Raw genomic sequence first — 24,606 nt, forward strand, 5'->3', positions numbered from 1 at the left:
AGCGTCACACCTTTTTTCTTTTTATGTTCCTGTAATATATCAAAGTGATGTTTTCAGTGTGCCTCATTTTTTTTCTTTTTCCTTCCATTCTTTTATCATCTTTACTCCCCATATTTTTTCTTCTGCCTCTTCCTTTGTATTTTCTGTCCCTCCACTGTTCTCCCTGAAAGCATTCATTTCTCCCTGCTTCCCATTTCTAATTTGTAAGACCCTTGTAAGGGGCAGGTACTTGTATGCTGTGAAGCGCTTAGCACACTAGCGGGTGCTATAAAATACTTAATAATTGGTCTCTCTCTTTTTCTGCCTTCTCTGTACCTCATATCCTTTTTACTAGGCACCTAATTTAATCCTCTGTTTTATAAAATGAGGGGTCCCTCTGTCCAGTGACAAGTCAGGTCATTTCCCCATTCCCACCCTCTAGGAGTGGGCTGCATTGTGGGCTTCCTACTGGGAAGCTGCCCCTTGACATTTCTCAAGGATGCCATCTTTTGTAGCCTCTGGCTAGTAGGTTTTTGTTCAGTTTGAAACCCCCATCCCCTCTGGCTGCTGGAAGGGAGAAGGAACGTTTTCCCTCTCTTTCACCACATTCGCACCCCAGTTCGGTGAGAATGATGATGGCTGTGGACCTTTCTTTAACTGTCCTTCAGTCTCTGATGGGTTCTAATTCCCAGTCAGTAGCTCCACTGCCTGCTCTACTGGTGGTGCTGGTTGCCTTCCTAAGATATACCAGGGTGCCTGAGCTCTGGTCTACACTTGGGGGGTCGGGGGGATCGGTCTAAGTTATGCAACTTCAGCTACGTGAATAATGTAGCTGAAGTTGACGTACTTAGATTGACTCACCATGGTGTCTTCACCACGGTGAGTCGACTTCTGCCGCTCCCCCCGTCAACTCCACCTGTGCCTCTTGTGGAGCTGGAGTACAGGAGCCGTCGGGAGAGCACTCGGGGGTCGATTTATCGCGTCTAGTCTAGACGCGATAAATCGACCCCCGATAAATTGATCCCCGCTGGATCGATCGCTGCCCGCCGATCCAGTGGGTAGTGTAGACATACCCATTGACATGATTTTTGTCAATTTCATAGCTGCTCTGCCAGATCCCAGTAACAGCAGTGAAAATTAACAAAGTGGGTCAGTTTTCACTTGCTTGCAAAGCTCTGAGCAGCAGCAGAAATACAAGACCTGTCTGTCTTCAGATTTTGGAAGACAGCTTTGCATTGGTTTGTACTCAGTTCATGTTTGGAAGGTTTTAATTGGCTCCATGAAGAACAGAATTTTAGTCTCATAGACTTTAAGGCCAGATGAGACCATCAAGATAATCTAGTCTGACTTTCAGCACATGGCAGGCTGCAGAACATTACCCACTCACTCCTGTAATAGGCTGGGTTACTGAAGTCCTGAAATCTTGTTTTAAAGATTTACTTCACTATTTGCTCTAGTTCAAATCAGCAAATGACCCCTGCTCCACTCTGCGAGGAAGGCGAACCTTCCTCCCCCCCCAGCGACATCTGCCAATTTGACCTGGGGGAAAATGCCTTCTTCACCCCAAACAGGATGATCAGTTAGACTCTGAGCAAAAGGAGAGACTCATCAGCCAGACACCCAGGAAAGAATTCTGTGTAGTAGCTCAGATCCCTCCACATCCAGTGTTCCATCTCTGGATGATATTTGCTAATCTCTTCATTTTTTTTTTTTTTTTAACATAGATTCTGGAGAAGTTTGATACTCAACCAGGAAAGATTCCAATTCACTGTGGGAAAGTGGATATTTCAGGCCTTACTTAAGTTGTTCCCCTAATGTATTTATTTAAAAAAAATAAGTGTTAAGCCATTTTTAATTATTAGAAACAGCAATAGAATATAAAATGTTGGTAGTTCAACTTTTAGTCCAAGCTGTAGATTTACCATTGAGAAGAAGGAAATGAAACTTGACAGTGAAACTTGTAGGTCATATTACTGACAAGGGGCCATGTCCTGGCTTCAAAAACTTCTTACAGAGGCTAGAAAATTCAAAAATGCTGATTAAAAGGAGCTATGCTTTAGTCATAGCAAGGAGATAGTGGATATGAGGCGAAGTAGCAACATCCCTCAGTTGTCTTTTTTGTGTGAAAGCCATTGCCTTTTCTTGTCTGTCTGTACATGCATGCAAGCACATATGCATGGGGGTGGCACAGGAGACAATTGCTCAAATAGGAAATATCTCCTCCAACATAGATTGCCAGTGTTGAAGACTTGCATAAACCCAAATAAAATCCAAATATCTTGGTGTAGGTCAAAATTCTGTGTTTTAGTCAACCTGTGGTAGGCACTATACATCTGGTCCTTTGTGATAGGAACTCCGGAATAGTGGATGATCTTGAGCAATGTAGGAACGGTTACCTCTGTCTTGTTGGCAGATCACTCTGAGTATGGAAACAGAATCTGAAGTTAGTGCTTTAGGCTTTATTAAGTTTGGATGGGTACAATCAGCCAGATTAGGCTTGCATGAGGTCAAAAATAAGACCATGGTTTGCTTTGCAGTCCTAGTTTGTACTGAGGTAATGACATATACAACTTTGAAGTAGGAAAGAAAATAAATATCGCATGTTCTATGCCCAGAGGACCAGGTCCTCAACTGGTGTAAATCAGCGTAGCTCCATTGAAGTCAGTGGGGAGCTACACTGATACTTAACAAATTTAAAATAGTAGACCTTGCTAATGTGGAACCTGCCTTAGATTAATGCATCTATTTATTTAATTTTGGGGGCTCTAAGTCTCTATTACTAGAATAGTTGGATTTGCAGAAAAAGTGTTGTAACAGATCGGTATCATCAAAATTCATATAAAGTTTGTGGCTGCTGTGTCATTTAGTTAAAGGATCATTTCTCCTTCTGTGATGAAAAAACATCCCCTTGCATTTACACACACAGCAGCTTCACAGCCTACAGTGGAATGAATTCCTAGCTGGGAGGTTGCTTCGGTAACTGTATTTAAGGCCAGAGAACTAGAGAGAGGTCAGAGGATCATGTACCAAAAGGTGGCCTTGCAAATAGAAAACATTCAGAGGCAAGGGGATTCCTGGCATTCCATGTATCAGAATTTCCATTTCTTGTTTTATACAAATAGAAGGAAATACAATTTTAGTGTTTGATGAACATTTTCAGTCATATTATCCACGTCTCCTGCAAAAAGTGATCCAAAATATTATTTTTACATGTATCAAGGACATCTATTGAATAACTAGCTAGTGTATCTGTAAAAATGGACTTGGTACTCTGAATATAATCCCTGAATGTAGATTCAGTTGTCAGCACCTCATTATTAACTGCTCTTTCATTGGAATTGTTTTTATTAAAATAGCCTTCTGTGACAAGAACAGAGGTTATTTTAAATCATTATTATGTTACATGTAGAATTCCCAAGTAATACATATGTTGTAAGGATCAAAATTTATTTTTAGCATAATTCATTTGCTTTGTCCAAAAATCCCTGACAAGTGATTCTTTAATATGCACTTTGTGAAGAGTTACTTGGCAAGAGTTTTAATATGTCTTGTATTGTGCAAAATATCTGACTTGTTAGCTTTCGGTTAACTAGACTCCTACAATTATAACTCAGTCTGGTGTTCTCTATAAAATTCTCTCGCAGCTTGTATGAGTAAAATGTTTACAGAATAATTTAACTGGGATAAGAGGCAACTAGTTGAAACTTGGACAGGTCTGCAGCAATGCTTATGAGTAAAGGGTTTTGCTGACGTGCTCATGCATACTGTTTTTTAGGGAGTTTGGCCATAACTAGAGAAACAGGTGTGGCATTTTGGGGGTTATGCTGGCATAATCTCTCAGTATTAAGGCCCATATTGTATTGTTATAGTGGGTAAGAGTGGCTATTATGTTCTGCTTATCTAGAAAATGTGCCCATTTCTCTTGCATGTGGACTTCACCATGCTCAGTCACATTGGGACTAGATTGCTTAATGTCTGTCAAATTGTAGCCTCCAGCCCAACTGTTGTAGAAAAAAGCTGCTCACTTGCTCCTCAGAGTAGGAGGAAGGGGAATCTGTTATGACTACTGTCACAGTATACGCTCATTGCCAATATGACATCGGAAAAAAAATCCGGTATGGGCAGGATATTCCATAATCATCCAGTGGGGGGTTTCTTGCATTCCCTCCTGAAGTATCTGGTACAGTCCACTGTTGAGAACAGAGAACTGGACTATTGATTTGGTGTGGCAATTTTTGTGTTTTTTGTTAACTCATTTAAAGGTGAACTGCAGTACTTAAACAATGATGATGATTTGTGCCCTTGGCTTTTTCTGCTCCATAGTGAATAAAGTAGGCTGTCCCAATTTCAGGGTATCCCCTCTCTGTGCTCCATTCCAGGAGAGGAGTTGCCTCTCAGGTCTCCAGCCGTTGCCTGTCTCTGGGCAGGGACCCTTGTCCTACTCCCTTCTGACTGGGGGCTTTAAGGCTGCACACAACAAGGCTTCCGGCCTTACACCGTGATATCCCCAGCAACCCAGTGACTGCCTAATGCCCAGTGCCTGTCCTTTGCTTTCCCTCCAAGGACTACGAACCGAGTGTATTGCCAGCAGTTACAAGTTACCACACAGCTCTTTTTGAGCAAGCACTACAAAGAAAACATAGTAAAAACAATGAACAGTTTTAAAACTATGCAGAACATACCAAGGGTCACCCATCAATTTTATGGGGCCTAGTAGGTCATAGTCAGTCTAACCCTTCCTCAACGGTTGGGGCCTCCCTTGGACAGAAAGTCCTATCCATTTGCTGGATCAGAAAGAAGGCCCTGAATCAGTTTAAACCCAATCTTTAAAAAATAAAAAAAAAAATCAAAACCCCTTGCTTTATTGTTGGTCTCTGGAAAACCAAGTTTGAACCAATATATACAAGCATCTCCACAGGGTGGTACCTCTCGGGCGGTGTTTTACAATCTAAGTGATTCACCTTAACCCCCCATTAGTGTTTTTGATTTCTGGAGGAGCTGTGATAACCCTCCCTCCTGGAGTTGCATACAGTCGCTGTCCCACAGTGATAAATAAACATAATACCATATAGTCCTGAAAGATATTGCAAAGGTGGGGGAGTAGGGAGGGACTGCAATAGCTGTGTACTCTCTACTGAATAATGTAGGCCTCAGGATTTTTACAGTTTGTTTTTAAACATTAGAAATATCCTGTCTACGCTTCCTCTTTTTGAGGGAGAATTCCATGGTCTAGAGAACTAGTGGATTTTATGGCATCACAAGAGATTGACATCTAAGAGAAGAAGGAATTTTTAGTCTGATTTTTTTTAAGCTTTTTGTTCTATCCATTTTTGCTTATACCAATTTAATTCAGATGCCTGATGAACACCTGAGAGAAAAGCTTTCTTTGTTGAAGATTCAGTTGAGAGGTTAGAACGTTTCTCACTTTGCACTTCAGACCTCCAGTAGAAACAGGAAAGTCAATTAAAAAAATTATTAGTATGTCTGTACTGCCCATAATGTGGAAGGCACCTTCCCCTCACACAGGAAGACTTAGTCCCTGCCTGTGGTCAGTATACCATATAAGAAGACAAGCAGGGTATGAACATAACTTTTATATACATTATTAAAACAAATAAACATCACCTGTACCTGAGTGCCCTTCAGTCCACTGGTTATTAGTTAGTCAATTTCTTTTAGTTATCATAGAAGTGAGTCTTGAGGAAGAATTTGGAGGATGAGAAGGTAGTTTTGGAGGATGAGAAGGTAGTGGCTTTATGGATCAGTTCAGGAAAGGTGTTCCATGCATGAGGCAGCACAGAAGGAGGTGCAAAGATGGTTGTGGAAGAAGCAGATAAATCACAGTAAGCAATATTAGTAGAGCAGTGGATATGTGGGGAACAGACAAGATAAAAGAGAAGAATGGATAAGTAGGGAGGTGTCTCTCTAAAGTTAGACAATTTATTTTTAAAATCTCCAAGGCCATTTTTTTACATCCATAAAGGGTGCAAATTAAAAACCCTACTTCTTCCTTTGAAGTTCACTTTTAAATACCTCTGTGTACTGTCAAAGATGAGTTGTATCCTCCAACTGGTATTTTATACAAAAAGCATCTTAATGACTGGTTTCTACTGAAATTCCAAAAAAGGCCAACTAGCAGTATCTGTCAGGCTTCTCCAAGGAGTTTGCAGTGTGAGGTTCAGATGTGGAAAGCATTTCAGTCTCAAGTGAAGATCATTCCTTATTTCTAGCGTTTGTTGTTGTTGTTTCTTGCTACTCAATGAAGACTTACTTCTTGACTGCAGATGAAGAAAAGACACTCAGATATGTAAACAAAGCCCTTCCCTCTCCCTGTCTCCACTGAATATCACAAGATCCTAAAAGCCCTAATATTAAATGTTCCTAGGCTCCTGACATTGAAATTAGAGTTAAAGTATGATGTTTCCTTGTAATTGATACTTTTTTTATACTGTACTTTGTTTATATTACACTGTCGCCTTGAGGCCCCAACTGAGAAGGGAGTCCTGTTGTATTAGTCATGCACAAATGCATAATAAGAGACAGTCCCTGCCCTAGGGAGCTTACAATCTCTTTTGCAATCATTTAAAAATATGTACGCAGCCTTTGGTAAGCAGGAAGGTTCTTGTGACACTCGGTCCAGATTATTCTTTAAGCATAGCAATTTGTTCTTTTCAGCTGGAGGATTGTATTAATTACTGTTAGTAACGAACTACTGGTAGTACGTTGGTCATTGTTGTTTGTTTGCTTGGCAGATCAACTTCATTGTTACTTGTATGGCGCTACAACCAAATATGGTGTTTTGCATGCAAAAAATAAGAACATTCCTGCCCCATAGTACATATTTTCACTGTTGTTTCTATATTTCTTCCTGTAAAATATAGTTCTGTTGGTAGAATTCTTTAAGAACTATACCCATTTGCTCTGATATAAAACCACACTGAATAGTCTAATTTCTTTAGGGAGCTACTGTCATCTGTCTTAAAATGTACCTCTCTAAAAGGTGCCAGTAACACAGTCCAAATCCTCTGAATTACAAATTCTGCTTCAGTTACTGTATGCTGTCTTCTTCCTTGTCTCTCAACATTCCTGAAAGTGAAGAATATAGAAGACCACAAATACTGCCAAAATGGCTCATGTGTTAAGTGCTTCACATCATATGGTTTGCTTATGTTTCACCTTCGTTTGACCTTGAAGTTTACAGGTTCAAGTGAATATTAATGGCCTTTGGGAACAGCTAAACTAAACAGAATAGAAAGGCGGCGAGAGCTCATAGCTCACTAAACTACTGTCTGACATATGGTGTCATTAAACTGTGCAATTTCATTTCTGTTTAACATAGTAAAATACTATATTGTCTACAGTGTTTCACCTTTTATTTAAGGAATTGCAAAAACTTGACCATGCCTCTTTAAAAAAAAAAAAAAAAAAAAAGAATTTGTATACAAATAAGTTTGGATACTCTTTAAGAAATATTTCAGACAGCATTCAGTGCGCGTTATGCATTTTTTTTAATATTTGTGGTTAGATTTGAACAATGAAGTGTTTTGCCTGAACAGAAATGCTTTATTTGTCTGTCCAAATAAAGAGGTTTATAATCCCAGATTTAGAACCAAATTCTAGCTTTTAGTTTGTGCCTGCCCTTTCTTTTTAGGAATAATATGCATTTTTGACTACTGTTAGAATGTATAATATGGTTCCAAAGATAATTTTTCTAGGATTCTTGGATATTTTTCTTGTTGTGGGTTAGCACAGATCAACTACATTGAGTCTCACACTGTTACTAGTGAAGTTGGAGGATACAGTGAGCTGAGTTGAAATATGTTGTTATTCCCTAGACAGCTGGGTTATATCTTGCACATACAGCGATTAACATGTAAAGTTGTTCCATGTCACAGAGACTAAAATACATCTTAAACTTTGACATTCTAAAGCCTAGGAACTTCATGTGTGTTTGTATGTCTGAGCACACTCTTCTAGATCAGCATTAAGTAGGACTGTGGTTAAGATGCTTGTCCTAGCAAACTTACAAGATGCTGGGTTGCAGGAAATGATTGATTAAAACTTCAGATACTGTTTTTGTTGGTGGTTTGGCAAGTTATGAACTCTCTTAGAATGTTGGTTGACCACAGCAGACGAGACGGCACACACATTCTACCTCATACGTGCATCTATCTGTAATACAGATTTGAGAGGCAGCTGATACAATCAGTTTTCTAAGAACTTGGTAAACCTTACCATGCTATGTGATATTTTTCTTCCCTCTGGGGTCATCTCTGATATGCACAGAATCATAGCCAATCTTTTTGTATAGTTAAAACTTCAGTTTTTTACTTTATTACATTCCAGTTCACTCTCTGGACAAAAATATGCCAAATGGAGTACAATTACTTCAGTAATGGTTACCTGTAAAGCAAGAATTAAAGAAATTATTGGTGTTCTGCAGTGGGGTTTGTGTTAATCAGAGATGTTTCTAGGGCATTTCAGGATTTCTTGCTCTGCTGTGCTTGTAAGAACTTTTTGAATTCTGTTTGTTTTCAAGTTCTCCCACGCTCCATAGATGACAGGGAATGCATTTTTTTTGGATGCACTGGTCAGTTTTATTGGAACACAATATTTTACACAAAACAGAACAATCTTGTAACTTAATGTTATCTCAAAGTAACTTTAAAACAACACCATAACTCTTTGCATAGTCCTTATCTGGCTGAAAAACAATTATGGTTTTATGCATTCTCGGTATCACTTAAACGTTTTGAGAGTACCTCTGTGGAAAATGGATCTCCTCAGCTAGTATGAGTGGACTCTGGCTACTCTGCTTATAACAAGGTGGACCTAAGTCTTCTGTAGAGGATCCTCAACAAAGTGAGACAATATTTGCCTTTTACTTTATTAAAAAAAAAAAAAAGTCACTGGCCCCACCCATGGAGTGTGTGATCTTCCCCACTCTCCCTCCAATGATATTCAGCAGCCTATGTGATCTTCCTCTAACAGTAGAGATGATTTGGGGGAATTAACTTTCTTTATTTTCCATCAATCATCTTCGAGATGAGTGACTAAACATGCCAATATAACTAACTTATGTAAGGCCCCCATCTTCACTATATATTGTACTGTATCTAGGAAAGGCATTTGAAGGCATTCTACCTAAAACGCTTTTTATGGCTATTTGGAAGGCTGTTGTCCTAACTAATCTAGAGCATAGTTTTAAAACTTTTTGACTCCATTCATATTTTCTGGCCAAACTGTGATAGAAACCATTTTAACTGGGTCTGTATTTAAGCCAATTTTAAAGATTATACAAAATAAATTAGTACAATAATATATGCGGGGGAAGGGTGCCTTAGTGTTGGGCATACGCTACTTCTTCGAGCTGATCCTATGTGTATTATGCTGTGCAGTACACCTATGCTCTGTGCACCTCAGACAGGAAAATTCTTGCAAGCAGTGTCTGTTCGTCTGTGCCTGCACACTTGCTCTCCTTATGCTCTGCACTGAGGACATAAGGGGAGGAGCGGACCATTCCCCGCTCCTGTTCTTTCTTACCACCACACAGCCTGTGTTGGAACCTCCAGTGTCCAGGTCATCTCCCTTCTCTCCAGCCTTCTCACCCGTAAATATTTCAAAATTTTATCTTTAATTATATTGTTAATAGTTTTAGTGGTAAAGTTAGTGGTTAGTTAGATTTTTCACTCCGGGGAACCCCTCTCGTTCCAGATATGGGAATTAGATTATGCCCAGAACATCGGGCTTCAAAAACAGTCTTCTGCTCTTGCACCTTCTCGGTCAGTGCTGCTTATACTGCGTGGGAAAGTGCGTATCTCCAGCAGGTGCAGTATCTGTCACTCCTTCCTTAGCTGGAATTGACAGGCACAGGAATTCCTCCTTTAAAAAGCACCTCATGGAAAAGCTATCAGGCTTCAGTCAGAGCCAGGTTCTGTGTGATCTAATAGGGAGTCATACCATCTCTGCCCATCAAGAGAGCCACTAGAGCTTCCTCCTGACCCAACAGAAGAGGAAGACTATGCACTGGATCTGCCAATACCAACAAAGGTGTTTACATGTCCTAGACTCCACTTTAGAATGTAGAACTATCCAATGCTGTTGACTAAATACAATTTTCTAAACTACTCAAAATTCCAAAATTTTAAGAACAAGTTACCTCAGCAGGACAGGGCTCAATTTCAGACCTTTATCAATGAAGGCATGTTGGTGGCTAGACCTTCATTGCAGTCTGCAGCTGACACTGCATTGAGGTTGGTAGCAATGCCGTTAGCATTCGGGAGTTATGAACCACTGTTGATGCTGTTTCCACCCAATCTTCCCACATCGTTTTGTGTCTGTCTACTCTTTTCTCACAGCTGGATTGCAATAACAATGGACAAGTTGGTGTTGGATATAATTCATTCTGGTTATTCCATCAAGTTCCTCACCCTGTTCCCTCAAAAAACCCCTTCCACATTCTACTTCAGGGACATTCTCACAAGGAGATCCTTTTCCAAGAGGTGGAATCTATCCTCCAATGGGGAGCGATAGAGTGAGTGCCTCTTCAACATCAAGGAAAAGGGTTCTATACAAAATGTTTCCTACTTCCCAAGAAGTGAGGGTGGAGGCTTATTCTTCACCTGTGACAATTCAACTTTTTTTCTCCATAAATTAAAATTCTGTATGGTTACATTGTCATTGATAATACAATCCCTGGAGAAGAGCATATGGTTCACAGCTCTCAGTATGAAAGATACATACTTTCACATGGAGATTCACCCTGCCAACAGAAAATTCCTCAGATTTATGGTGGAGCCCAACCACTGTCAATACAGGGTGCATCCATTTGGTTTAGCAACTGTGGCCAGAGTCTTCACCAAAGCATTTCTAATAGTAGCAGCAGAATTCATATGGAGCAGCTTCACCATCTTCCTGTATTTAGATGGCTGGCTTCTCATGGGCAGGACATGCTTAGAAGCCCTTGCACTGTTGTTATTTCATCTTATATCATCCCTAGGAGTCTGTGGGTATGTCTACACTGCAATTAAAACCCACAGCTGACTCAGGCTTGGGCTGCAGCCAGAGCTCTGGAACCCTCCCACTTCACAAGATCCTAGAGCCTGGCTCCAGCTCAAGCCGAACATCTACACTGTAATGAAACGGCCCCTTAACCTGAGCCTCGCGAGCCTGAGTCAGTTGACATAGGCCAGCAATGGGCGTTTAATTGCAGTGTAGACATGCCCTGTTTGAACATGGAAAAGTCTACCTCAGTGGTCCACAAACTGTGCAGCGTTCCCCACTAGAGGGAGAATGTTCAGGAAGGAGTGGCGGGGCCCAGGCCTCCAACTGCAGCGCGGCTCCCTTACTCTCAGGAGGGCAGGTCTTTCCCTTAGTTCTGTAGAGGTTCACCTCGTGGCAATCAGCGTTTGTCACCCACTGTCAGACAGTCATTCGATCTTTACTTACCCAGGGACAGCCTGCTTCTTAAAAGGTTTGATCAGAACTTTTCTGCCAGTAAAGAAACCAACTCCCCCATTGCGAACCTTAAATGAGTGCTTTCAGCACTCATTAAGTCACCCTTTGAACCACAGGCTACATGTTCCATGTCCCTCTTGTCAGTGAAGGATGCCTTCCTCATTACTGTCACCTCAGCCAGACAAGTAGTGGACTCAGGGCCCTAATGGCTGAATGACCATACTCAATATTCCATAAGGACAAAGTCTCACTTTGCCTACACCTGAAATTCATGCCTAAGATAGTTTCGGAATTTCACATAAACCAGGCAAGTCACTTACCTGTATTTTTTCCAAAGCCCCATACCTCTAGTGAGGAGAGGAGACTTCATTTCCTTGACGTGTGACGAGCATTGACATTCTATCTGCAAAGAACAAAACCGATCAGAATGTCGCGTAGGTTTTTCATTGCTGTGGCAGAACATGTCTGAGGTTAGACTATCCCATCTCAGAGGATCTTTAAATGGATCTCTGGCTGTATCCTATACTGTTATCAGTTGACATGGCTTCCTCCCCTACATGGGGTGAGGGCTCGCGCTCTCTAAGGGCAGAAGCGGCTTCAGTGGTTTTACTTCAAGAGCTAACCCTGCTTGACATTTCCAGGGCAGCTACTTGAAGTTCATGGAGACATTAAGCCTTAGTTCAAGACTCCCTGCTGACGCATCCTTTGGGGCAGCGGTTTTACAAGTAGCTATACTATCTGCATCCTTGCACCTTCCTCCTCTTTGAGTATTGCTCGTCAGTCATCCACAGTAGAATAGATAGACATAGGAACCAGCACTCAAAGAAGAAAGGGAAGTTACTTATCTTTGTAACTGGAGTTTTTTGAGATGTATGTACCCTATGTGCGTTCCACTACCCGTTCTCCTTCCCCTCTGGTTTTGATCTTGGCTAGATTTGCATTAGAGAAGGAACTGAAGAAGCCATTGATCCCCCTCACCCTTTGTATCCTCTGTGTAGAGTACAAGGAGAGCAGGGGGAAGGCACGGACCAACTGGCACTGCTTGCAAGAATTCCAGTCTCGAGAGCATGCATGCGTACCCCACACTGGAATATACATAGGGACCACGCATCTCAAAGAACTCCAGTTACAAAGGTAAATAACTTCCCCGTTTAAAAGACTCAAGATGAATCCTGGCTTAGTAGAAGTCATTGGCAAAACTTCCATTGACTTCAGCAGGGCCAGGATTTCACTCTCAATGCAGTTATCTTTAAGTACATCTTATGAAACTAAATATTTTTTCTTCGCTCCTAAGCAAATAATTTCCCCTTTATCATGCCTAATTCTTTTACGATTAAGTACATTGTATGTTTTAATGTACATGCTTCTCCATACATGTAAATTTTCACCATTGTGCTGTGCATGGCAGTTAGTTACAAAATTAACTCCTTCAAAACATTGATGTAATAAAACAATTAAAAAATGTGGTATAAATTACTTTAAACTTCAAATTCTCTGATGGTGGCTGGCACTTCCCAGTGTCTATAGGTTCTCTGAACATGCAGCTAAAGGTAATGCAAGCAGACCAGCCAAGAGAAAAGATGCTATTCTGTAGTCAAATGATGAAAGTCTGTCTGATTACCTGCATTCCTATACTCTCTTGGTATATGGAGAACAAGATTCCTACAAAAAGAAAAGGAGTACTTGTGGCACCTTAGACACTAACCAGTTTATTTGAGCATAAGCTTTCGCGAGCTACAGCTCACTTCATCGGATGCATAAAGGGGAAAATGCAGTGAGGATGTTTTATACACACAGACCATGAAAAAATGGGTGTTTATCACTTCAAAACGTTTTCTCTCCCCCCCACCCCACTCTCCTGCTAGGGTTGGGGGGAGAGAAAACGTTTTGAAGTGATAAACACCCATTTTTTCATGGTCTGTGTGTATAAAACATCCTCACTGCATTTTCCCCTTTATGCATCCGATGAAGTGAGCTGTAGCTCGCGAAAGCTTATGCTCAAATAAACTGGTTAGTCTCTAAGGTGCCACAAGTACTCCTTTTCTTTTTGCAAATACAGACTAACACGGCTGTTACTCCGAAACCTGTCAAGATTCTTACAGCAAATTACCACTACTGGTCATTTGAAAATTTGCTTGTTTATTCTTAACCAGCATACATTTGTAAATACTCCATTTCATTTGGGGAGAGTCACAGTGCAGACCTATGTGCAAGCTCATGTTTGACCATAATACAGAACTTTTTCTAAAAGGCTTCCTTGTTCTTTCAGCTACCTCTAAAGCTGTGGGTACCCAAGAGAGGCCTGACAGGCAGCCTGTATTATAATTTTTTGTATTTTATCCAGGGCTTTGGAGCAGAGCCCACGGAAGAGCTCCGGAGCAGTGGAGCTGCAGGTTTTTGCCTGGAGCTGGAGCGGAGCTGGAGCACAGCTCCAAAGCCCTGATTTTATCTACTAAATGCTATGAATACATTTTAAAGTAAATGATCTGTACTGGATCTTTAAGAATTCACTAATTCAGATCTTGGTTTGTCTTTCCAATGCTTTCTGGAACAGAAAGCTAAAATATTAGCTGGATCTTTTGTCTTGTTAAAGAATACTTGGAATAATATTTACTAATAATGAAGCTTGTGAACCCCAGGCTGGTAACAAATATATAGGTTTTTGTTTGGGGAAATTTGTAGCTGTTCTTTTGTGTTTAAAAAAAATGTATAGGTACCATTTACTCCTTGCACATAACTACTGTGTTAGTCATTCTCATCTGATTAAGAAGAGAAACTTATCTTGAATGGAACTGGCACCACTGGTGAGAGGAAGTGGTGGGTCTTCTGAGTGACTTTTCCTGTTTGCTTTAAGAGTGTGGTGTTTTGAAAAATGTTGTAGCATAACATATTTTGAAAACTATTAACACACTTTAGCTGATAGATTGTCTCCTCCCCCCCCCCCCAAAAGAAACCTTCTTCCATCATCAATTAACTGAATAAAACAATATTCTTACTAGTTGGTCTCAAACCTCCAAATCCTGGTCACCACTAGAATTTGGAAGAATTCCAGGAATGTTAAAGCCTTGGGTTATTCACAGCTGTTTCCAATTGAAAAACCACTGTCTCCAATACACCATGCCCCTGAAATGTATGCCTAAACCAGTTAATCCGTTTGTACCAAAAAACTTATTCTCTTAAAGAAATTGAGGCATATTTTTTCTTTTTTGGTCCCTTTCAGCCACACAGTGGTGCAGCAGTAAGAGGAGCTAAAATGCAAGGTCCTCCTTAAAGTCCTTCATCAAACTGATACGCTGGTGTGAGTCAGCTTATTATAGATCTGTTGTTATCTTCCTGGAAATAAGATTTATTGCATTTTTCTCAGTATAAGCTCTCTTTGCTACTATGGATAGTTAAACTGGAATTAAACTACACTAACCAATAGAGCCAGCATATTAGTTTAATTTTCAAATGATATTCTCATTTGACATATAACATAATGAATATAACCGAATCAAATAATAACATTACATTTATATAATGCCTTTAATATAAAAGGATATCAAAACATTCTAGAAACTAGAACTGCACAAAGACCATTTGCCCAACAACTCTGGCAATTCCTAATCACCTAATAAGTCTCTTCTGTATCTCATAGAAGCCAGTGTTGGAAAAGGTCTATGAGGTCATTTACATTAATTCACTCCCTGTCAATTCAAGAATGATCCTTTACTGTTTATTCACTAAAGTCTTAGGCAGTCTAGTTTTAAAAGATTCAAGCAAAAGATGCTTCGACCATTTCTCTTAAGAGACATTCCACAGTTTAATAGACCTCACTCTCAGGAAACTTTCTGGATATTCAGCATGAATTTTCTTTTTCTTTAATTTCATTCTATAACACATTGGCTGAAGATTCAGAACTATCGGACTTTCCACTTTAATCAAAGTCATCTTATAAAAGGCTCCTACTTTCAGATACATTTTCATTTAAAAAAAAAAGACTATAGGGCTCATTTGCTGCTAATACCCATATTCATGGTTTGCATTGGCCTATGTTAAACCATTTTAGTTTTTTCATACAAAATCTGTTGCTGTTTTTCTGATGTGCTCCTATTTCATTTTGATTAAAAACAAACTTGTGATTTCTTCTTCTGAGTCTTACCTTCAGTCTTCTGCCATGTGATTATTGCTTAAACATTGCTTTTCACTCTGTAGAAAAATGCAAATTTAAGAAAAATGTTTCATGTGGTTCAGACACAGAAAAGTTATGTTTTTAACAAAGGCAAGAGCACTTTCAGTGACTTTCAGTGAATTGCTAGACTTATCAATCTAGTTATGCTAACAATAGGCTAATTGGATAACTTGATCTTGATGTGACACAGTCTTCCTTGAGTAAATGCAGAAAGCGGGTGAGGGGCAAGTCTGTCCAAATAGCCCATGTAAAGGCTGAAGCTAGCAGCCTGTCACTAGTTCTTTATCTGTGGACTTTTGGCACATAAATCAAACAATAACCTCAAAGTTTTGAGACTGTGCCAAAATACACAGGCACAGTTGAGTCTAGAGCAGATTACACCAACCAAGTGGCTTGAGGGTTTGGAATGACTGGGAAATAAGCTTAATTTATTCAGGAAAACATATATATTCTTTAATATTGGATATCTGTTGTTTTTTTTCCAAATATATCCATTTGCATGTGGTGATTTTAGAAAAATCCATGCATTGAGGGCGTTTAAACACAGTAAATCCAAATGAGGATAAAGTCCTGTACTATAATTCTATGATTGTGAGACAGATGTTGTTAATAAGTGTTACATGTTGTAGTTAATGGCTCAACTGAGCCTCTAACTACTAACTCTTCCTGTAATCAACAAGGTGAATCATCATGAGTGGACTTTTCCCTCAAGTTAAAAGTTCAGCCAACTAACATGAGCCATCTTAGTGGTTTTAAAAAGTTGTCTTCGATTATCTTAGAAATAGTCCCATTAGTATTACAAACACTGGATTAGCCATTATGTTAGTTCGGGAATTAAATGTTTTGTTTTTATTTTTAGTTTCTTTAGGCGAAATCACTGCCATGCACTCAGTTAAATAAATTCTAGTTAATTGTATCTGGCAAAGTGTACATTTGTCCTCTTGATGCATATACAGTAATGCCAGGGATTTATTTTTGAAAAACAAAATCTAAAAACATTAACACTTGTCCCTTTCTGGAGCCAGTTACATTATATATGTATGAGAGCCACCTATTGTCACTTTCATAAAAATGAAATAAAGGAGTGCAGTTAAGTCAGGACCAAATTGTGACCTGGATAATGCAGTGACTCAGGACCCCCGTTACACTCCTGTGCTAACTACCAGCATCATGGCTGTCTGCATGATAAGGCAAGTGGGTTCTGCAGAGCTGATATGTTCCTACATCATGCACTTGGGAGGATGAGAGCCTTGCACAGGGTATTCACCCACGAAAGCTCATGCTCCAATACGTCTGCCACAGGACTCTTTGCTGCTTTTTTGGAATATATATACTACACTAGATTTAGATTGAGTACTGTTACTGCTCCCTGAAGTAGCAAGGGAACTAGGAGGGAAATTGTGACTCTCTGTGCACTGGCCCTTGATTAGGGCTTGTAGTCAAACTCTATACCTCCAGTCACAGTCTTGGGCTTATCACAGTTCATCAGGGTTCAAATGACACATTGTTGATCATAGAAGATAGTTACAGCAAGAAAAAAAATCTACCAATCACATTATTATTTTTTGAACTACTTAGCAATTAATGTGGAAGTTGTTTCCTCCTTTTTAAAACAAACTTGGGAGTTAATGCATCATTTCTGTGAAAGATACTCTGGCTACCTGGTCATTTTCTGAGCAATCACTCGGTCTTGGGCAGCGATGAAGAATTCATGAAGCTCTAATTTAATCCGTACTGACTTTTTTCCTTTTTGCAAAAATATACACAATTAAATGAGCTTCATAAACATCAAGTGAAGTAGTTCTGTTGACTTGGAAACCACAGAATCTGTGCAATATGTCTCATGGTCCTTCGATTTTTATATATAAAAGAAATGATTAAAAAAGTGGTAAATGGTTATATTCAGTTATATTGAAATGCAATTGTGTGAGCTAATCAGGGCAGGAATGCTGTACAGTTACTGACTCCCAATGGTTCAGATGTTTTCTCACTTATGCAAACCCCTATATTCCAGCTGTCACCTTCAGGATTCCAGGAGCAGACATGAGTGCCACATTCTTCCCCATCATTTTTCACTCATACTACTCCACATACCCTCTTCTCCACTTCTTGCTCCTGTGCATAATAAGCAATTTAAACAGTAAAAAAAAGAAAAAAAGTTAAAACTTCCCCTTCTTCTTCCACTTGAGTAACAAGAGCTCCGATGCGGAAGCAAGGGCCACGGGTACTGTCTCCTAATTTAGTTTTAAAAGAGCTCTCCGAGGAGCTGGCAGGACTGTTACTGTTGGTTTTCCAATAAGTCCTGGAACAGTGAGGAGGTTCCAGAGGACTGGAAGAAAGCTAATGTTGTGCCAACACTTAAAAAGGGTAAATGGGTTGACCTGGGTAATTATAGGCCTGTCCGCCTAATGTCGATACTGGGCAAAATTGATGAAACTGCTGATACAGAATGGATTAATAAAGGATTAAAGGAGGTTAATATAATTAATACCAGTCATCCTGGGTTTATGGAGAATAGATCCTGTCAAACTAACCTGATTATTTTTGATGAGACTACATGTTTGGTTGAGAAAGATCATGGTGTTGATATAATGTTATATACTTTGTCTTCTGTTAGGCATTTGACTTGGTACCACACAACATTTTGGTTAAGAAACTAGAAGTATACAAAATAAACATAAGACACATTCAATGGATTTAAAAACTGGCTAAATGATTGGTCTCAAAAGGCAATTGTAAATGGGGAATAATCACTGAGCAGGTGTGTTTATAGTGGGATCGCACAGAGGTTGGTTCTTAGTTGTATGCTATTTAACATTTTATTAATGACCTGGAAGAAAACAAAATCATCACTGCCAGAGTTTGCAGCTGACACAAAGATAGGAGGGCTGGTAAATAAAGATGAGGTCAGGTCACTGATACAGAGCGCTCGGGATTGTTTGGTAAGCTGGGCGCAAGCAAACTGTGTTTCACTATAGCCAAATGTAAAGTCATACATCTAGGAACAAAGAACGTAGGACATACTTATAGGATAGGGGAATCTATTCTGGGAAGTAGTGATTCTGAAAAGGATATAGGTGTTATGGTGTATTATAAACAGGGGAACACTGAGAAGGAATAGGAAGATTACATTACCGCTGTGTTAGATGCTAGGGCAGAGGTTCTCAAACTGGGGGTCAGGACCTCTTAGGGGGTCGCAAGGTTATTACATGGGGGGTCGTGAGCTGTCAACCTCCACCACAGACCCCGCTTTGCCTCCAGCATTTATAATGGTGTTAAATATATAAAAAAGTGTTTTTAATTTATAAGGGGGGGGGTCGCACTCAGAGGCTTGCTGTGTGAAAGGGGTCACCAGTAAAAAAAAATTTGAGAGCCACTGCACTCGGGCAACTGCTGCTGGAATATTGTGTCCAGTTCTGCTGTCCACACTTGAAGAAGGATGTTGATAATTTGGAGAGGGTTGAGCGAAGAGCCACGAGGATGATTATAGAATTGGAAAACATGCTGTAAAGGGGCAAGTTCTACTTTTTGTTAACAGTTCTTTGAGTTTTATTTATATTACCTCCACCAAACCACAATCATTACCCTGTGCAGCAACGCTGCAGTTCTCTTTGGTCCACCCTTTCTCCAGGAAGGGAAAGAAAGAGATCTCACTGCCCTGAGCTCTTACTTCCTCTGGACTCTACAGCCTCTTCCAGGGCTTTCTAACTACCTTCTCAGGTAATGGATAATTAGCTCTGTAGTTCATCAGACCCCAATCCAATCTGGGGGTACTAATTAATGCTGAAGTGATCAGTGCTCAGTCAGCTCCTGGCTCTCAGTACTCTGTCACATAGGCCTTATAGTGATGGACTCAAGGAGCTCAATCTATCGGAAAGAATCTTTAGGAGTGACTTGATCACAATCTGTAAGTATCTGCATGGAGGACAGAAATTTGGTAATAGGGGGCTCTTCAATCTAGTTTACAAAGGTATAAGAACCAATGGCTGGAAGTGGATGATAGTCAAATTTAGGCTAGAAGTAAGGTGCAACTTTTAAAACAATGGGGGTAATGAGCCATTGAAACAATTTACCAAGGGTTGTGATGGATTCACCATCAATGGACATTTTTAAGTCGAGTGGATTTTTTTCTATAATATATACTGTGCATCCGATGAAGTGAGCTGTAGCTCACGAAAGCTTATGCTCAAATAAATTAGTTAGTCTCTAAGGTGCCACAAGTCCTCCTTTTCTTTTTATAGTTCAAACAGGAATTAATTTAGGGAAGCCTTATGTCCTGTGTTATGCAGGAGAGCAAACCAGAGTCATCAGATGATCACAGTGGTCCTGTCTGGCCCTTCATAATCTAAGAACAGGGACAAATGCTCTTTCAAAGGGGAAAGGAATTTAAAAAAATATATATATGTAAATTTACATACAGGCCAATCCTTTCTAAGCAGGGGTAATCGGGATGAGGAAGAGTATGTTTCAGTACAATACCTTCTGTATATGCCCCCTGTTACCTTGGTAATAAGTTCCCTTGTCTAATTACATGTCAGCTTCTAAGTTCATGTTGCTACTTCAAATGTGCGGAGCCCCCAACTTAGAGGATAACAATAGCATCCTCTGGCATGAAGTATAAAAATTGCAGCTTAACTTCTGTTACAGACCACCCTGTTTTCAGGATATAGTGTCACATACAAGAGTTTTCTGATTTAAACAAAACTTGTTTACGTGTAAAATTACACTGGATAGGCAATCAAAAATTTAGAATACAGAATGATGTTTTCCCCTTCTCATTTTTATGAAATGTATGAAGCCCTTTACGAAAGAAAGAGGAATCTGCAGTAAATTGGGTGTCATTAAAAAAAAAAAAACTTATTCTACAAGGATCAAATGGCATCGCTCTTACTGAGAAGTCTTGTTATATATGTCTATCTTTCTTAACCTTAATGATGAATGTGATGTTACATACTTGTTGTGTGTACAATTTTTTTAAAAAGCACAAATGTGGAATAGTAGCACATTAGCGATAGCTGGTGGTTGTACTGGTTTATTAGGTAGTGAGACTACATGGTAAAAATAAGATGCAAGCCTTAAAAATGTCTGTGGTGAAATCCCTGGCAAAACACTGATAGATGTCAGAGGCGGCCAAGGTTTCAACCCTGAGTTCTATTCTTTGCTTTTGTCAGGCTCTCTTTCTGACCTTGGGCAAGTTGCTTAACTTCTGTTCCTCCCATTTTCCTCTGTGTAAAATATGTGTTGTAATACTTAAGGGTTGTTGTGAACGTTAATATTATTAAAGTGATTTAGGGTTCTTTGAATGTAAGGTTCTATGAGTGTAAAGAATTTTGTTAATTTTAAGAATATTAAAACGTAATGGTTTATATTTTGTTTTGCTTTTGTAATAAAAAATTAAAAGTAAAATCCACTGTAGCCACAGGTAAGTGCATTGTGAATATTGTGGTTCACAAAATGCCTCTGATAACATATACAGATATGTAAAGCAGCAGGAGATGGCGGGAAAGAGGAGCTGGGGGAGAGAACTGTATTTAAGTCAGTAGAGGTACAGAAGTGTAAAATCAGTGTGTGTGTGATCAGAATAAACTACTTGGGGTGAGAGTACAGGAACCAAAGATGAAAAAGGAGGAGGGTAAGAGCACTATGGGAGGGAATAAGAAGACAGTGAGCGGAGAGGGACTTTCTCTTCCATTCTTTGCTTTGAATAATAGTGGCAAATAAGATGATCCTATCTCTGTGTTTCATTTAGTTTGGGATTCTAAAACACAACTTGGTAACTTTGTCCAAGTTACAAAGGGGACAGGCAGCAAAGAAACCCTTCTCCATGTTGTTCTAATACGTTTACTATTGTACTCATTACATGTATATTCACTGGACAAATTGTGGAGCTAATTCTTTTTTAAATTGAAACCATTCTCTGGAGCTGCAATGGGGGAGAGGAACTGCAAAAGGGTACATCTCAACATTTTTGTGTTACTCTTTAAATCAATCAGCTGCTAGCACTTGCTGCAATATGATGCACAATGCAAAAACAGGCTATTTTTCAGTGGTTTTGGCAATTGCGACTGAGTTGTTCTGTTTAAATTATTTTAATAACTAGTTTGTCCTAACACTAGGACACTAGGTTGTGCTAACAAAAAGTGATGTGACCTACTAAAACATATGTGAGTAAATTGGTCTCGTGCCATGAATAAACAATACGTATTAGCAGATTCATTTTGGAAGATCAGGTATTGGTGACCCATGGGATATGTTTTCTTTTCTCCCTCTACTCACTCCATTTTTCTACTTTGCACTTCATTGAGTCATTCCCATGATTCACTACTTAACAACCTTCTTATAAATGAAAACAGACTCACATTTTATCTTATGATTAGCATTTCCTGTTAGTTTCTAGCAAACTCCAGTTGACTTTTATTGCATGCCATAACTATTTCAAGTGCTTTATCCAGATTGAAGTAGCACTGGTGAAAGACAGGATTTACTCTTGGTGCCAGGCTGTTCACTGATAGAACATTCTTAATCTATAAAGGTCTAGTTTAAAATCTTGAGGAGCCTTTTGACATAGATTGGTAAAGCTATACATTCTGGGTGGAGTCCACTTTCCCAGGACGATGCCAGTCTGCTGGTATATCTATGGATTTTACAGCTGTAAGAGAACACTGTAAAAATGTAATATTTCACTTTATGCAAAGTTGCCACGGAGCAATGCCCCGTATAGCTTTATGTATGGCTGAAGGGATGAGAGAGAGAGAGAGAGAGAAAATTCTTTTGCTGGCCATATAATTTTTAAAAACTGGCACATTTTTGCTGTGTGCACATTTGCCTCTGCTAGCTTTCCTGGTTAATTGTTTCATTAGCTTTTCAGCCATAAAGCATAGCACATAACTGTTCATTAGGAAAGCAGCACAGCGTACTCCAGTTTTCAGTAGCAAACATTACAGTTGCTTTTTTATCGTCCCAAAAATTTTCTAATCACAAAGACCCAGATCCTGAAAGTTTATTAGGCTCCTAACTTCTATTGATTTCACTGGAAGTAAGGAACCTAAATACCTTTGTGGATCTGGGCCAAAATCTCTCAAATCTGCTCAGTGTCGCCTCTGTCCCTCAAAGTTTTACTCTTGGATGCTGTTGTTTTGTTTTGTTCCCTGTTTGGATATCAGGTAATATTTTAATCTCTCTTTAAGCGGGGAGAAAGAATACACTGCTCACCCTTAAAAATTTGCCAATTTTACCATAAATAATTAAATTACTTTACCCCAGGTTTTGCAGTATTCTCTCTATATAGGGAAATATAGGGCCTACTGCAAATACTTGATTTCTTTTATTTAGCATCTCTAGATATGTAAATTGAATTATCCTGTTGGCTATCCAAAACACTGAGAGGTATTGGTTGAAACCAGGAGATTGAGTTGACCAGCCCAGAGAACTGGAATGGAAAAGACTCTGCCTTCCTGGTTTTGGTTTTGGTTTCACACATTTTGAGACGACTGATGATATCTCTTTGAGGTCTGACTGTTTCAACATACTCTGCATGAGGATGCACCTTAACATCATTTGGAATTGTTAAGTTCATGCCGCATATATTTACCTACTTATTAAAGAGTGTTTAACCTGAAAAGCATGTTACATCAGTGATCCAAAATTCACGTCAGATCCAGGATAGCTTCCAAATGGAATTTAAGAAGTTCTTTTTGACATAGAAAGCCCTAACTGGTTGGAGGCCCTGAAAGACAGCCACTCACCATGTATAATATTAGGGCAGTTGTGATCAGCAGAGGTGCCTGAGCTAATTGCTGTTGGGTTAAAATGGAAGGGGCTGCTCGCTGAGGAGTTTTCTTTGCAGAAATCCTAGGGTCTGGAGCTGACTTCCCCCTGCACCCTTGGTCTCATAGGCTTTGTCAACACAGCCATGTAAGTCCAGGGTTAGTGGGACTCAAGTCAGCTGACCCGTGTTAGGGAACTCTGGGCTTGAATGTCTACCATGCATTTTAACCCTAGGTTAAGAATTTTCTAACCTGTGCTCAAACCTAAGGCTCTGGCGTCCACACTGCAGTGCATTGACCCAACTCTAAGTAAATGTATCCCAGAGTGCCTAGTGCCTCTTCCCATCCCCCAGTATCAACACTCTCACCCTAGGAATGTATTGCCACTGTGGGAAATCTCTACTGCCTTCCCTGTTTCCCAGCTGTGATGATGGTATTGATAGGACTCACGTGTCCATAAGGAGCACATGAATAGATGACCACATAATTAGCTCCTCTCGTGGCTGTCTCAGTAGAACAGCAGCTTGAGAAGGCTTTATACTGAACTATCATCTAATCTGAGAATTGGACTCCACACCTCTAGGCTGAATCACATTGGCAGGAAAATGCCCCTATTCTGAGGATAATTAGGACATCTGTCTCCAGGGCTGTCAAACTATTAAAGTGAAACTTTACTATTCTTAATGTTTAAGATGGAATGTGCAATGCAGGTGTGTTTGGTTGTTTTTTTATTAATTTTTTTCTGTTTGTTTTGAAGTTTGACATAAAATGAGGGCATCAGAGGAAAAACACTTCCCCCTCCCCAGCCTGGCTGCTGCCAGCTATGAAGTGGAGAAGTGCACCCCTGAGCTTAGGTTGCTGTGTGCTCCAGCACCCTCCAGGGATCCCTTATCCCTGCCCCTGCCACACCCTGGGAGGCAGGGATATGGGATCCCTGGGAGTCTATGGGGAAGTTTGGGAGCTGGTTCCCACTCACTGACCTCACAGTGCACACTGCCCAGGTGCCCCTTCAGATGCAGCCCCGGTGAGGGTAGGGGAGACCCAGGAGTAAGGAACAGAAAGTGGAGCAGGACCAGGCAGCAGCTCTGTATGGGTGGGGAGTGGCTGCGGTGTTGGGAGTCATCCCTCCCACAGCTGTATTGAGCTGGGAGCTCTGCTGCACCCTTTCCTGCAGGGCAGCCACTTGATCCCACCCTCTTTGGGCTGTGTGAACTGTGAGGACAGTGAGTGGGA

General features: G+C 40.1%; 1 protein-coding gene and 1 long non-coding RNA gene across 2 annotated transcripts in view; one reads left to right on the plus strand and one right to left on the minus strand.

Moving 5' to 3' along the window:
* Positions 1–24,606, plus strand: part of SCFD2 (sec1 family domain containing 2) — a 312,552-nt gene that overhangs the window by 16,359 nt on the left and 271,587 nt on the right. The gene's annotated exons all lie outside the window — the stretch shown is intronic.
* LOC311519611 lies at positions 1,891–15,758 on the minus strand. The gene is made up of 6 exons (XR_014711325.1): positions 15,578–15,758; positions 11,757–11,839; positions 8,215–8,382; positions 6,969–7,065; positions 6,013–6,257; positions 1,891–2,398 (listed from the first exon to the last, which is right to left on the minus strand). It is a non-coding gene; the product is annotated as an uncharacterized lncRNA (long non-coding RNA).

This window comes from Lepidochelys olivacea (genome assembly GCF_965140295.1).
Source record: "Lepidochelys olivacea isolate rLepOli2 genome assembly, chromosome: 4".
Classification (NCBI taxonomy): domain Eukaryota; kingdom Metazoa; phylum Chordata; order Testudines; family Cheloniidae; genus Lepidochelys; species Lepidochelys olivacea.